This window comes from Tamandua tetradactyla, chromosome 18 (assembly GCF_023851605.1).
Source record: "Tamandua tetradactyla isolate mTamTet1 chromosome 18, mTamTet1.pri, whole genome shotgun sequence".
In the NCBI taxonomy this organism is placed as follows: domain Eukaryota; kingdom Metazoa; phylum Chordata; class Mammalia; order Pilosa; family Myrmecophagidae; genus Tamandua; species Tamandua tetradactyla.
The window spans coordinates 44,827,054-44,841,505 of record NC_135344.1 but is presented as its reverse complement, the minus strand read 5'-3'; positions in this window follow the sequence as shown (position 1 = coordinate 44,841,505).

Here is a 14,452-nt window from a genome sequence, read left to right as displayed (position 1 = left end):
TTTGCTAAGCTCTGCTGTTCCTTGCATAAACTATGCTGGCCATAAATTCAGATAATGTGCCAGTTTCAAAGAAACTCTTTCAAGTTTTTCATCAATAAAGAGAAACAAAGGAACTGACTGACAGCAGGAAAAAGACATATAGCTCAGGAAGATACAAGATCTTACCATGTTTTTTTTTTTTTTTTTTTTTTGCCAGTGGAAATTTTGCTGTAAAAAGAGTACGAGTAGAAAGGGGATATAGGACTAAAGAGATAACTATATAAGAAGGTTCTTGAGTAGTCAAGAGGGCATGAGAAGAATAGAGAATTTTCTGTGGTAGGAGAGGAACCAAGTCATCCTCTGCACCAGAAGAGATGGTGGGGTATTTGGGGACTGGCCGAGGCAGGGAGGTAGAATTGTGGGTGGCAAGAAAAGATGGTTCTCTTTGAACAATTTCCATTTTATCAGCAAAATAAGAGGCAAAGAGGTCATCAGCTGAATAATTCAGGGAAGGAATATTAAAAATGAGCCGTGGAGGTAGAAGTTGAATAGATATTAAGGAAAGAATTAAAATCCACTGATTGATTATTAGCAAAATGCTACCCTGTTTTGTTAATTTTGAGACACCTGGGGAGCAGAAGAATTAACTGATGGGAGAAATAGAAAGGTCTGTATGATGTCAGTCATCACGGATTCATGTCAGCCTCACTAAGGTTTATCTTCAGCCACCCTGCTACTCCCTTGGAAATAGGGCAGAGCTGGGTGTTGGATTAAACCAGGGTTGAGGTTGGGTTAGGACATTATGGCAGAGGAAGAAGGGGCAAAGGAGTTGTGAATATGCAGGGAATGATCACATCAATGTGCCACGGAATCTAAGCTAAGTTGGACTGTTTCAGTTTGCTAAAACTTCCAGAATGCAATATACCAGAAATGGATTGGCTTTACAAAGGGGATTTATTAGTTTACAAGTTTACAGTTCTAAGGTCATGAGAATGTCCAAATTAAGGCATCAAGAGGAAAGTACCTTCTCTCAGGAAAGGCTGTTGACATCTGGGGTTCCTCTGTCACATGTAGATTTCTGCTGGTACTTCTCTCTAAAATACGTCTATGTATTTCTCTTTTAACTTCTCTGAGCTCTTTCCGTAATGTCTCTACGTCTTATCCTCTCATAAAGGACTCCATCAGGGGGATTAAGACCCACCTTGAGTGGGCTGGGTCACATCTCATGGAAACAAGCAAAAGGTCCCACCCACAATAGGTCTGTTTCCACAGGGATGAATTAAGAGAAGATTGGCTTTTCTGGGAGTATATAACATATTCAAACCAGCACAGGGACTGATAAAGAAAAAGTGGTAAGTGAAATGGAATGAATGTGTCATTCAGTTTGGATTACTTATAGTTACAGTAGGGATATTTGGAAAGTGTCCTGGAGAGATAGAAAGGGGTGATCAGAGACGCTTGTGTTTGAGATTATAATTTTAAAAGTGGTACAAGGCAAGTACAAAGTCTAGAGTAGGACCACGAATGAGTTGGACCTGAAGGTTGCTGATGTGAGATGGACAAAATTACAGTAAAAGTGAAGAACTCAAGGATCTGAGAGGATATTATTTTAGGTAAATCATTCATGTTGTTAAAATTCTCAGTAATGATTCCATGAGTAGCAGTAATGGAAGATAGTGATACAAGTGCCAAAGTACTTAATGAATGACAAGAACAAATTGAGGTCTATATACAGTACTAACAGTAGCAGTGATAGTTGATGTTATGATGAAAGATGCTTCCAAAGATCAGGATGTCAAGTTGAATTCTTGATATTCTCACAAGCAGTGTGGACAACTAAAGCTATAGGCTGAGCCCCCAGTCTTGGAGTTTGTTCATATGAAACTTAACCCCACAAAGGATAGGTCAAGTCTACTTAAAATCTAGGCCTAAGAGTCATCCCCAAGAGAGCCTCTTTTGTTGCTCAGATGTGGCCTCTCTCTCCAGCCAACACAACAAGCAATCTCACCACCTTCCCCCTGTCTACGTGGGACATGACTCCCAGGGTATGGACCTCCCTGGCAACGTGGGACAGAAGTCCTAGACTAAGCTGAGACTCAGCATCAAGGGATTGAGAAAACCTTTTTGATCAAAACGGGAAAGAGTGAAATGAGACAAAGTGTCAATGGCTGAGAGATTCCAAACAGAGTCGAGAGATTGTCCTGGAGGTTATTCTTATGCATTAAGTAGATATCATCTTGTTATTCAAGATGTAATGGAGACACTGGAGGGAACTGCCTGAAAATGTAGAGCTGTGTTCCAGTAGCCATGTTTCTTGAGGATGATTGAATAATAATATAGCTGTCACAATGTGACTGTGTGATTGTGAAAAACCTTGTGTCTGATGTTCCTTTTATCTACATTGTCAACAAAGGAGTAGAACATATGGAATAAAAATAAATAATAGGGGGAACAAATGCTAAAATGAATTTAGTTTGAAATGCTAGTAATCAATGAAAGCGAGGGGTAAGGGGTATGGTAGGTATAATCTTCTTTTTTTCTTTCCTGTGTTCGTTTTCTTTTTCTATTGTCTTTTTATTTCTTTTTTCTGAATTAATTCAGATGTTCTAAGAAATGATGAATATGCAACTAAATGATGATATTGTGAATTACTGATCATATATGTTGATGTTTTATTTAGTTTGTTAATTTTTTTAATTAATAAATAAATTAAGAAACAAAAACAAAAATATAAGGAATAGGGGGAACAAATGTTAAAATAAATTTGGTTTGAAATTCTAGTGATAAATGAAAATGAGGGGTAAGGGGTATGGTATGTATAATCTTTTTTTTCTGTTTTTGTTTTATTTGTTTTTCTGTTGTCGTTTTATTTCTTTTTCTGAATTGATGCAAATGTTCTAAGAAATGATGAATATACAAGTATGTGATGATATTGAGAATTACTGAATATATTGTAGAACGAAATTATATGTTAATGTTTTTGTTTGTTCTTAATTTTTTTTAATTAATAAATTTAAAAAAAAAGAAAAAAGATCAGGGTGTGTCATGGTGAGGGACATGTGTCAACTTGGCCAAGCTGTGATACCTGTTTATCTGATTGGGCAAGTGCTGGCCTGTCTGTTGTAATGAGGACATTTATAGGATTTTAGGTCATGATCACATCAGCTGTATCCACAGCTGATTCCATTTGTAATCAGCCAAAGGGAAGTGTCTTCTGCAATTAGTGATGCTAAATCTAATCATGGGAAGCCTTTTAAGGAGGACTCAGAGGAGACAGGTTCCATTCCTGCTTTGGCTGGTGAGCCTCTCCTGTGGAGTTCATCCAGGCCATCCATCGGAGTCGTCAGCTTTGCAGCCTGCCCTGTGGATTTTGGACTCTGCATTCCTGCGGTCATGTGAGACGCTTTTATAAATTTTATATTTGCAAGTGTTCCCTGTTGATTCTGTTTCTCTAGAGAACCCTAACAATACAGAGTGTCTTAGTTTTTACCAGGTTCCTGTGACAAATACCATACAGTGGGTTGGCTTAAACAGCACACAATTTTGGCTGTGGTTTTGAGGTTAGGAGAAGTTCAAAATCAGTGTATTCACAAGGCTTACTTTCTTCCATAGTCTTTAGAATTTTGGTGCTAGCTGCTGGTTGTTCTCAGGGTTCCTTAATCATATCTATGCCCCCCTTCACATGGCAGTACCTTTTCTTTTCAGACTTCTATGATTTTTAGGTTGTCTTTATAAGAATTCCATTAGTGTGAATTAAGATACACCCTGATTCAGTTAGCCAAAACTTCACTAGAAATAACATCCTCAAAAGATTCTATTTATAATTTGTTCATACCCGTAGGGATACAGATTAAGATTAAGAGTATGTATTTGATGGAGTACATAATCTGACCTACCACACATGGAGATTTGAGGGAGGGTGGAAGAGAAATAGCCTGGAATTAGACACCTCCTCATCTTTTGGTCCCAAAATATGTCCAGAATGGGAAAGGAAGAACAACCACTTGGAAGAGTAGCAGAGGAATCAGTGACTTGAGATGACAGTCATATTTTTATTCAGGGCATGGACTTCAAAGGAGTGTTCCAAGTGGAAGCTGGGGACAAGGAAAATTTAAGTGATAATGGACTTTGGTCTAGAGGGGAGATGGAAATGTTGGGTGGTTGGAACAGTGTTGAAGATTGGGTCAGTTAAGTGCTTGTTGAAGCTTTAAGAAGTTGCTCTTCTTCTCCAGTGAATAGGAGTGACCTTCTTTTGGTAATGAGTCACATGAGAATGCTAAGGTATAATGTGGTTTATTCTAATGGTATTTTAGGGGAAGGGGAATAATCTCTAATTATCACCTTCTTCCAAAAATTATTCTCTCAAAAGTAGTTGGTTGTGAGGAAGAGGGCTATTTGAGGATGTCCAGGAATTAGTCTGGCCAGAGCATGTCATCACTGTAGGATTCTCTAGGATCCTGTAGAGGGTACAGTCTTGCCAGTAAGGAATTGGTCCTCCCAAAGGTTGAAGAGGACCATGGACAAAGCTCTCTGATCTCTCTGGCCTCTTCTATAGGACAGCATATCTAGATTGCTCCCTGGACTGGCAACTACTGTAATGGGACCTGTCCTCCACCTGCTGAAGAAGTCTGGGCTGTTATAGTTAGGTCCATTCTCACAGCTTGATCTTTTGCTTCAGGGTTTTAACCAATCTCTTCTTTCTTACTGTATGCCCTTTGTTCTTATGGCATTTTGGATCTCCAATACTTGGCTGTGAAACCTACTCAGTCTCTTGGCCTCAGTGTCCAGCCCTGGCAGCTGCAGCTGTACAGCCACTTTGCCCCTACTGGTGATCCCTGCTGGCAAGCTTCCTAAACCTTCACCTAATGTAGGATCATCTTTGGGGCCATGCAAGAACTTCAGAATCCAGTCAAAATAGCTCTGGGAACATGCCATCACTCTAATTTTTTTTTCATGGGCAGATACTGGGTATCGACCCGGGTCTCTGCATGGCAGGCGAGAGTTCTTCCAGAGCCACCATCATACTACCCCTCTAATTAATTTTAAATCCTCCATGTGCATAAGTACAGGCCACATAGCAGCCTGAAGACAGATTGTGTTCTAGGTGAGTGGGAGCAGAGGCCTGTGTGATCTGGACATTCTCTTCACCCTATCTAACACAGCTACCCCTAGAGGTCTCTGTGACCTAGTTCTCAAGGTCTCATTCTTGTGTTAAATAAGGAGAAAATGAACTTAGATGATCCTTTAGTCTTTCATAAAACCTTTCTTTCAAGACTATCCTTTTACAAAAGAAGGCAAGAAAGTCATTCTTGAAGGAAAATTGATTCACAAGCTGCCTTGTCCTCTGGGCAACCATACCTATTTTTAACTGGTTCCATTAACCTTGAAGCTAAGTCTTGGAGGTAGGAGGTAAATAGACATTAAGAGAGAAATTAAAATCTATTGGTTGAGTATTAGCAAAATACTACCAGATTTTGTTAATTTTGAGCCACCTTGGCATGTTGGAAAGTAAGATTTCAAAAGACAACTCAGAGAGTGACTTTCTGTGTGCCCTTGAGTAATTCACTTCATTTCTCCCAGGTGCAGGTTCCTCATCTGTAAAATGAGGGTGTTGGCCTCAGTGAACTCTAAGAGACCTTCCAGCTCTAGTAATCTAGACCCTTAAATAAGGCTAAAAGGCAAAGGCAATATCATGATCTATTGATAAGTCAGGTTTTAAAAATGTTTTCACTAATCTTGGCTTTTATGTTATTCAAGGTCATTGGACAAAGAACACAGTGTAGATTTTGATTTTTCGGTTGTTCCATAAAGAAGAGATACGTGTGTCTAATGGGTGCTACTGATTCTGAAATAAAGTAGTCAGAAGCATCATAGATTTTCAGTCTGTGGCTGGATTCTTCAGAGAAAAATAAACTGTTCTTTATATATAGTGCCTCATTAATGGACCCTGTTTTAGAGGAATCAAATAAATCTGAGAAGAAAAATAGAAATGTTTGGAGATGACTTTTTAAAGAATTATTCTTAGTATTCTCCTTCTTTACCACATGGTACTAGATTAGAAACCAGTGATTTACTTTTTATTCTTTGCAAAAATAATGGATTTCTCCCATGGATCTTATTGTAGTCTGAGTCCTAGTCATCAAACAATGTACTTACCTGTATTTTGCAATACATGGAAAATAACTCTTTTGAACAAAGAAACCAAGGGGTTGAGCTTCAGCACTTAAACTCCATCTAATCTCTGCCAACACTAACTGGGTGTCCTTAGGTAAGTCACTATTCACTCTAGGGCTTGGATTCCTCATGTGAGATTGACAAAGCCCATGAATGAAGTCACTTATGCCTAAATTCTATGCAGGTATCATTGCTATGCCATTTCTGAGATACCTAGGATATGTGTTCCTTTTATTATTTAGCAGAGTTTTTCTATTTGTACCAAAATTAGCAGTTTAACTTGAGAGAAAGGAAAATAGTAGATATCAGTTTAGTTAGAAGGAGCATATGACCTAGATGTATCAGTTTAGTTAGAAGGAGCATATGACCTAGATGAAGGAAACAAACAAAATAAAACCAAAACATTTATTTCTTAACAAAAACTGTGAGATAAGAAAGGACAAGCAATTAGAAGAGAGCAATGGTGATTTATGAGCTCTATTTCAGGGATTTGAAGACAAAAATGGAAGGTATGTTAGTTAGATTGAGGGGAAAAAACCCTACGACAGAGGATAACAGCCTAATCCCATTAGAAAGTCTAGGAGAAATCAATGCGGAGGGTTTCTCAGGCAACAGTGAGGCATCCTTAATCTATGTAATTGGGATTAAATTGTATGGCCAAGTGGTAGATAGCAACTCTGTACTCCTGTCCTACCCCAGTTCCCATGTGACATAGACTCTAACTTACGAGCCAATGCGTAGATCTTGGAACCTTCTATGGGGATGAGGCAGGAAAGAGCTTATTCTAGGAGACAAAATAGAAAGAGTAGTTAAGACACCCCTGCAGCCTCTGGGCAGTCTGAGTACTGAAATGGAAGAAGATTTCAATGCCTCAGAGGGTCCAAGCACATGCAAAAGCCAAGAGGAAGCTGTGTTAACTGAAAGGAGTCACTGGGCCCTATGAAAGGAAAAAGGACAGAGCCCATATCCATCTGTCTGGCATTAGCAAAGGCACAAGAAGGACCCACAGAAGGTGTGGGCTTCTCCCCACCCAGATGATGTGGCCACATATGTTTCTTTCCAGGTCCTCCTGGGAAAAAACTGATGGCAGAACTCTGAAAGATGGGGAATCCATCCAGAAGAAGTTGACTTACCTAAGAGACTCCTCAAACCACAGGGTGGGTTCAGATACTCAGATTCAAATAAATATTGTCCCCTACCCCATCTTACCCAATGAGTGGGTGGTTCAGGAGGAAGACCTCTGCAGTTTTAGAGAAATACTGGTGGCTTTGCCCTTCAGAGTTGCACTTTGGTTAAGTCTGCAGTCCCTCACTGAAGTCTGTGTAGTCACAGCAAAATCTTCAGGGTTTCTCTTGTCTCCTGTATATTGGCACTTGGGGTTCTCTTTATTTGTATCTCTTTTTTTTTTTTTTTCGTATTTTCATTGTTTGTTCCTCTATTACAGGGTTGTGCCAGTTTGAAACTGTGATGTACCCAGAAAAGCCATGCTCTTTCTCCTATTCCAATCCTGTGGGGACGTACCTATTGTTTTTCGTGGAAACTTTGTTCATTGTTTCCATGGAGATGTGACACACCCAACTGTGGTTGAGACCTTTGGTTAGACTGTTTCCATGGAGATGCAATCTAGTCAATTGCAGATGTGACCATTGACTAGATGGAGATGTGACTCTACCCCTTTAAGGTATGTTTTGATGAGTTTACTGGAGTCCTTTAAAAGAGGAAACATTTTGGAGAAAGCTTAGAAGAAGCATAGACAGACATTTGGAGATGCTTGGAGTGCTGAAGGAGATGTTTGGAGTGCTGACAGAGAGAGAAGATGCCTAGACATGGATGTTGGTAGATGCAAAGCCCAGTAGACATCACCATGAGATGCTAAGAAAGCCGGAAGCCAGAAGGATCCATGGGGTCTGAGAGAGCGTTGGGAACCAGAAGTTGGGAGAAGATGCAGATGCCAGCCATGCCTTCACATGTAAGGGACATCAACCTTTCTTCTGAGTCAAGGTATCTTTCTCTGGATGTATTTGTTTTGACATTTTTGTGGCCTTAGAACTGTAAACTTGTAATTCAACAAATCCCCTTTATAAAAGCCATTCTGTTTCTGGTATATTGCATTCTTGCAGCATTAGCAAACTAAAATAAAGGAACATAAAGGCAAAAGGAACGTGGGAGACTTGGGCACAGAGATTTGGAGAGTTCCTCTAATTTGCTTATGGTAACTTAACGCATAAATAGTGGATGTGTGAAATGTGCCCTGCAGGAAGAATACCTATGCCAGCACTGAGCACAGTGTCCAGCCCAGCGCAGCTTCTCTGTGCACCTGAGCTTCATCCAAATCCCCCCACTATGGTTTGGAATGATGCCATACTGCAGACAATTTAATACAGTTGTGAGAGGTGAAAGCCTTCCCAGAGCCTGGCCACACACCCAGTTTAAGGGCCTGGCATCTGTGAAAATGATAACTGTACCCTACTTATCTACTTTATGGAGATGATAGGGAAATAAAATGATTACACAAAGTATGTTTAAGTGTTTTAAATATAAAATACTACAGAAATTATTGATAATTTTATAGCAGTAATTATTTTACCTTTGAACATCAGTTTTATTATTTCATATAAAAAATCTAGATTTTTCTTATATTGCTTTGCTTATTTTAGGGTACGTTAGCATTTTAGTTAAGGCCCTTCTCTTTAGGTACCTTTTGGCCATGGTGAAGTACACATGTGTACATGTACCAAATACTCAGGTATATACATGGTGTGATTTTAGGGAATTTTTTTTTTGTCTGCCCAGAGTTTCCCATCTATTGATGCCTGATATTCCTGTGATTAAGAAATTTCCTCTTGCTTTGCTTCTTGGGTTTTTAGAGAAGTGACATTTAGGTCTTAGCAATCACTGACAGTATGTATGAATGGATTGTTATAGACTTCTCTTAGAGCAGAGGAATCCAAGGGTTGTCTATTATATTTTGGGGGGAAAGGGAAAGTATGTAGAAGTAAGGAGGGCTGGGGAAAGACTAGAAGGAGGGAAAAGAAAAATGGCAGAATGTTACTTAGAGGATGGAGAGGCCCCAGGACTGGGAAGCTGGCATTGCTGACTGTGTGTCAGTGTGGGTGTGTGCACACAGTATCTATGTGAATACAACTGTATATGTTGTGCCTTTCCCACATATCTCCAGTGCAATCAGATTGAGATTAAAAGTCCCTTGCTATTTACCTCTTGACTAACTTTTTCATTCACTCAACAAATAATGATTGAACACATTCTGTGTGCTAGATCCTCTTCTAGACTTTTCAAGCAGCAGTGAATGAAATACCAACATTACTGCCCTTGGGAAGCATAGGTTCTAGTAGGTGGAGGCTGACAAGAAGCATGATATAGGTCAGTTAGTACATGAAAGGGTAATAAAGGGAAGGAAAAGAGCAAAATTAGGAAGATCAGGTGGGTGAGGTAGCCAGTGCAATCTTAAACAGAATAGTCAGGGCCACCCTCCATGAGAAGGCACCATTTGAGCAAAGAATTGAGGAGGAATTCTTTTATATTAGGTAAATCACTAAAATCAGGAGAATTCTCTATGTGATGGAGTTTAGGTGTTTTCATATCACACATTAATCCTGATATATATTTTAATCAACAGCAATATTATTTGCCATAGGGAAAAAGGGAAAGCTTTTCTACAAAGGGATGTCAATATGTCAGGTGTGTTTACTCAGAAACCAGTGGGCAGCGGCAGACGCTGGACTTCCAGGTCTTGTTCTCCAGGACTGAAAAGCTAAATTAGCCGAAGGAAAAAGAATGACCAACCATATCACAGCCTGCTTTGTGCCAGGCGCCTTTGTCAGAACATCCAAATTAAAAGGAAAGATAAAAGGGAAAGCAAAGAGGAATAATTGGTTGTCTGGCTGGTCGGGGTTGAACGCACTTCTCTTGGGCGGTGCTTTTTTCTTGCAGACAGACACTACGTGCAGTTTTGTCTCGGCAGAGAATGCCATGTGAGCCAAGTTGGCTGTGAGTTGCTGGGCCCTGCTGCTAGGAGGCCTGCAGTGGCCATGAGCAGACAAAGAGTGGACTAGGTTTGCAGGGCGGCAGCAGGCATGGGAGAGCCCTGGCCATGGGCCCCATGCACTGCATCATGTCTGCCATCAGCCCAGGCCCGGTGGTCTGTGCAGAGTGCACGGCATGCAGCAGGGAAGCTCAGCTGTGCCATCCAGGCTAGAGTGGGTGCCTCCTCCCCAGCAGCTCGCAGATGTGAACAGGTGCTCTTTCTACCAGCCTGTGCCCATTCCCGGGCTCCTCGTCATAGGCCGCTGACAAAGGAGAAATCAATATCCACATCAGCCTCAGGGCTCATGCCATTGCAATTCTGGAAAGCAATTTGGTTCCAGGAAACTTAAATTGTTCTGAGGTTGTGGATGCCAGTTCCCGAGTCATTGTACTGAAAGACTAAGAGTACAGGGGGTGGGTGCTGAGAAAAGAATGTTCAGGAGAGCCAGAGTACTCACTGAAGAAAATGTCAGCCTTTTGTCAGATGGAGATAGTGGTCTGGATCCTCCTTACCGATGAGAGTCACTCTGCAGCACGCCATAGGGGCTGCTGAGGAGTGGGAGGGGAGCTAGGACCAAGGGCAGGAGTATTACACTTCAGTGGATAATGAATATTCCAGAAAAGGGGGGAGGGGCAGGGAATAGGGAGGGAGAGAATGAGCAGTCTTTCAATTACACACACATTTAGAAAGAAAGACACTGAGATTGAAAGAGACCTTTACGATACACACACACACACACACACACACACACACACTGTAAAGAGAGAGAGAGCAAGCGAGCATGCTTTGTGCTTTCAAACTTAGGAAAAAATCAGAAATGACACTCCCAAATTATTAATAATGATTGATTTGCTGAGGGGAGATTAAATGGGCTGAAGGAAAAATTTTCGCTTACATGATACAACTCTACAAGTGGTAAGAATATGAATAATTTTTTCAGTATTACTCAAATAAGCAAGACATATATAAACACCTATATCCTAATCATTATTTGGTAAGTTAAAGTCCTAAATTTTAGTCAAAGGGGGCATATATTATAGTTCTAAGTTTGGTTTCTGTTTGTAAATCAAGCTTATTCCCCACTCAACATATGCACTTACCTGGAATGGGAAGGTTTGGATAGTAGCAGGGCCTATGCCGGGTCCTAAGAAAGGAAGGGAGAGAGAGGGAGAAAGCAGAGAGGGGAGGTGGGGGTGGGGGGCAGGGAGCACCTTGGACCAGTTGTGTCATCTCCTGAACTGTGTGGAAGGCCAATCAGAGCTGCTAAAGAGCAGTGACCAACACTGAGGGGGATAGGCTGTCTGGTGCCCAGAGACTTACGCGCAACACTTAAAATGATTTAATATGAGGGACCCAGTGAGTTACTTAATGGTTGCTTGCTCAGTGTATCTTCATTGAGCATCTAGTGTGTGCTTATTTCTATGAGAAACACTGCATGAAAGCAAAGATAATGAAGAAAATTCTTGCTCTTGCAGTTTGTTTGTAAAAGATCCATCCACATAACATAAACAGTATCCCGTTAGCAGCTTGAAATCAGCCATAGTGGGAGTTTTTACACCATGGAAATGGCAAATGCTGTGATTCAAGGTTTGATTTATTGTGCATTTGATGGTTGAGACATAAGAAACTTAAGGGGAAAATGTTAATAATACAGATTAAACTTAAAAGTATGCTATGTCTATAGCCATTACATTGTTAATAGCACCAAAAAAACTGAGGAAATATCTTTCCAATGTTTGAAAGCTACTATTTGAGCAAGCAAAAAGTCTTTGAGCTTTCATTGAAGTGAAGTACCAACACACATCTCAGTTGTTTCACTACTGTCTTACTCATTATAGTAAAACAGGAGTCTGCAAATTCTGGTTCCTGGGCTAAATCCAATCTGTTTGCCCGTTTCTGTAAAGACCACAAGCTAAGAAGGTTTTAATTGAAAATGAAGTTTTAAAAAAAGGCAAATCACTCTTGTTATAACATGGACAGGGATGCACCTATGAAAGGGTTAAAATTCCTAATTGATAATATGGGGCGATAGCAGTTGGCTTTTCTCTAAGAAGGTAAATTTGGAAAAGATTTGGTAGTATCACCTGAAGAAGATTTAAAAGTTGCAGTGGACTTGATATCATGTGGAACCTTCTAGCCCAACCTGCTAATGACCCATAGGAATTTCTTTGTGAGTGCCATGGCCTGGATGTATTCCCAGGGCATATGGGCATGGCCATAGTAGCTTAAATTGCCCAGAAATCTCCAGGAGGATCATAGGCATAACAGCCAAATAAGCCAAAATGACAAATGAAAATTGTATGAAATTCAAGTTTCAGTGTCCATAAATACAATTTTTTTTTGGAATGCCACTGTGTTCATTCATCTATGTATTGTCTATGGCTGTTTTCATGTTACAATGGCAGAGCTGAGTAGTTGTGATGGAGACTGAGTGGTCCACGAATACTTACTATTTGGCCTTTTGCAGAAAGAGTTGAATGACCCCTGCTTAAAAAGTGACTATCAATTAATTTTCATGTAATAAGTACACTTAAAGAGCTAGTGGTTAAACATTTACCAGCGCACCACTAGCCAAGTATTAGTAGTCTGTAGATGGTAAGCTGGATCTTAAAGGGAGGATTGAAGAGGGAAGCAAACATGCAGATCATAAGAACGTGGGTTTCTGCTCCTATTTGGTACCAGCTGGTGGCACCATCTTCTGCAGCAGGTGGAACCCACGAAGCTTGGAAGCTGAGGTCTTCACCCCATTTCCTTTGCAGCAGGGACAAAGCTGCCCCAATCACAGGCACTGGGCTGTTCTACACAAGTATCAGCACATTTGGATGAAAATAGTTGCTTTCATTTCCTCAAGGGCTTCTCTAGAGGAACTCCTCATTCTAACTAAAGGTTCCTTTCACTGGGAGAGGGTTTAACATCCTGCTTCCCAAAGCACCGATTTTCATAACTTATGATTCTATTGTTCTTGGATTAATACTGACCATATTGAAACAGGAAAATGGGGAACCAATTAGCTTGAATTCTTTACAGCCAGGATTTGCTCTGTGTTTTGATACACCTTTCTTAATCATCCCTTTGAAACATGTTTTCTCATTTAGGCCAGAAGTAAATAGCACAAGTAACACGGTAGTTCTCTCCCCCTTCTTTTCTCTCTCCTTGAAAAATAATGCTGAAGGAATTGTTTTGCAGTTGAAAATTAATGTAACCTATTATGTCCAGGAAATTTCTTCAATATATTATTTGCCAAGCCCCTCGGCCGTTGTGAAGAAAATAATTTTAATTTATCTCATTTTTCACTGCTGAGTCAATGATTGTTTAACCTAAAATGCCATTGTGACTAAGTGCTCAAACCCCATGGTCCTTGGCTATTTTGCTGGGACTCAGCTATTACTTCCATGAGCCAGGGCCTTAGAAGTACCAAAACTGTCATATTAAAAGGGCCTCTGTCAACTTGCTTTTGTTTTTATTGTTTTTAATTTCTGCTTTTCTATTTTCTTGGCTATTTATAATGTCCTCTTTAAGAGTTCAAAAATAACATCTCTCTCTTTAGCCTCTTCGTTATTTTCCATTAGTGAGTGTTTCTTTTCCCAGCTTCTAGCACCTTTCCTGGTGCATGGAGCAAGGTGGTCAGTTGGGGTTAATTTGACTCTTGTGCCTATGATCCTCCTGGAGATATCTGTGCAGTTTTAGCTGCTGTGGCTAGGCCCACATCTCCAGGGAATGCATCCAGGCCATAACATTCACAAGGAAAAGTCCATGTGTCATCAGCAAGTTGGGCTAGAAGGTTCCATATCAAATCAAGTCCACTGTAACTTTCAGATCCCTTCAGGTGATACTACCATATCTTTTCCAAATTTACCTTCTTAGAGAAAAGTCAATTTGCTATCACCTCACATTGTCAATTAGGAATTTCATTTCTTCTTATTGGTATTTCCCTGTCCATGTTATAGCAAGAGTGTTGTCTTAGCCTGGCTTCCAGGGATGTACGATTAAGACATGGAAAGAGTTAAAGGCAAGGATGTCTTGCCAACTGGCCGTTGCTACAGATGCCTGGTTGCTAGAGTCTATGAAGGTGCAAGTCAGGACCATCTCTCTAAAATCAGAGAGGAGGCAGGGTTTTCTCCAGCAACTGTCACCTGTTGGTCACAGTTCACCCCATAGGTTGTTAACTGCCCTGAACTTCTGGAATATGCAAGCCTTCATCCCAAGCTAGGTGAGCTCCTGTGGCTTACCACTCCAAACCAACATAGAAATTCT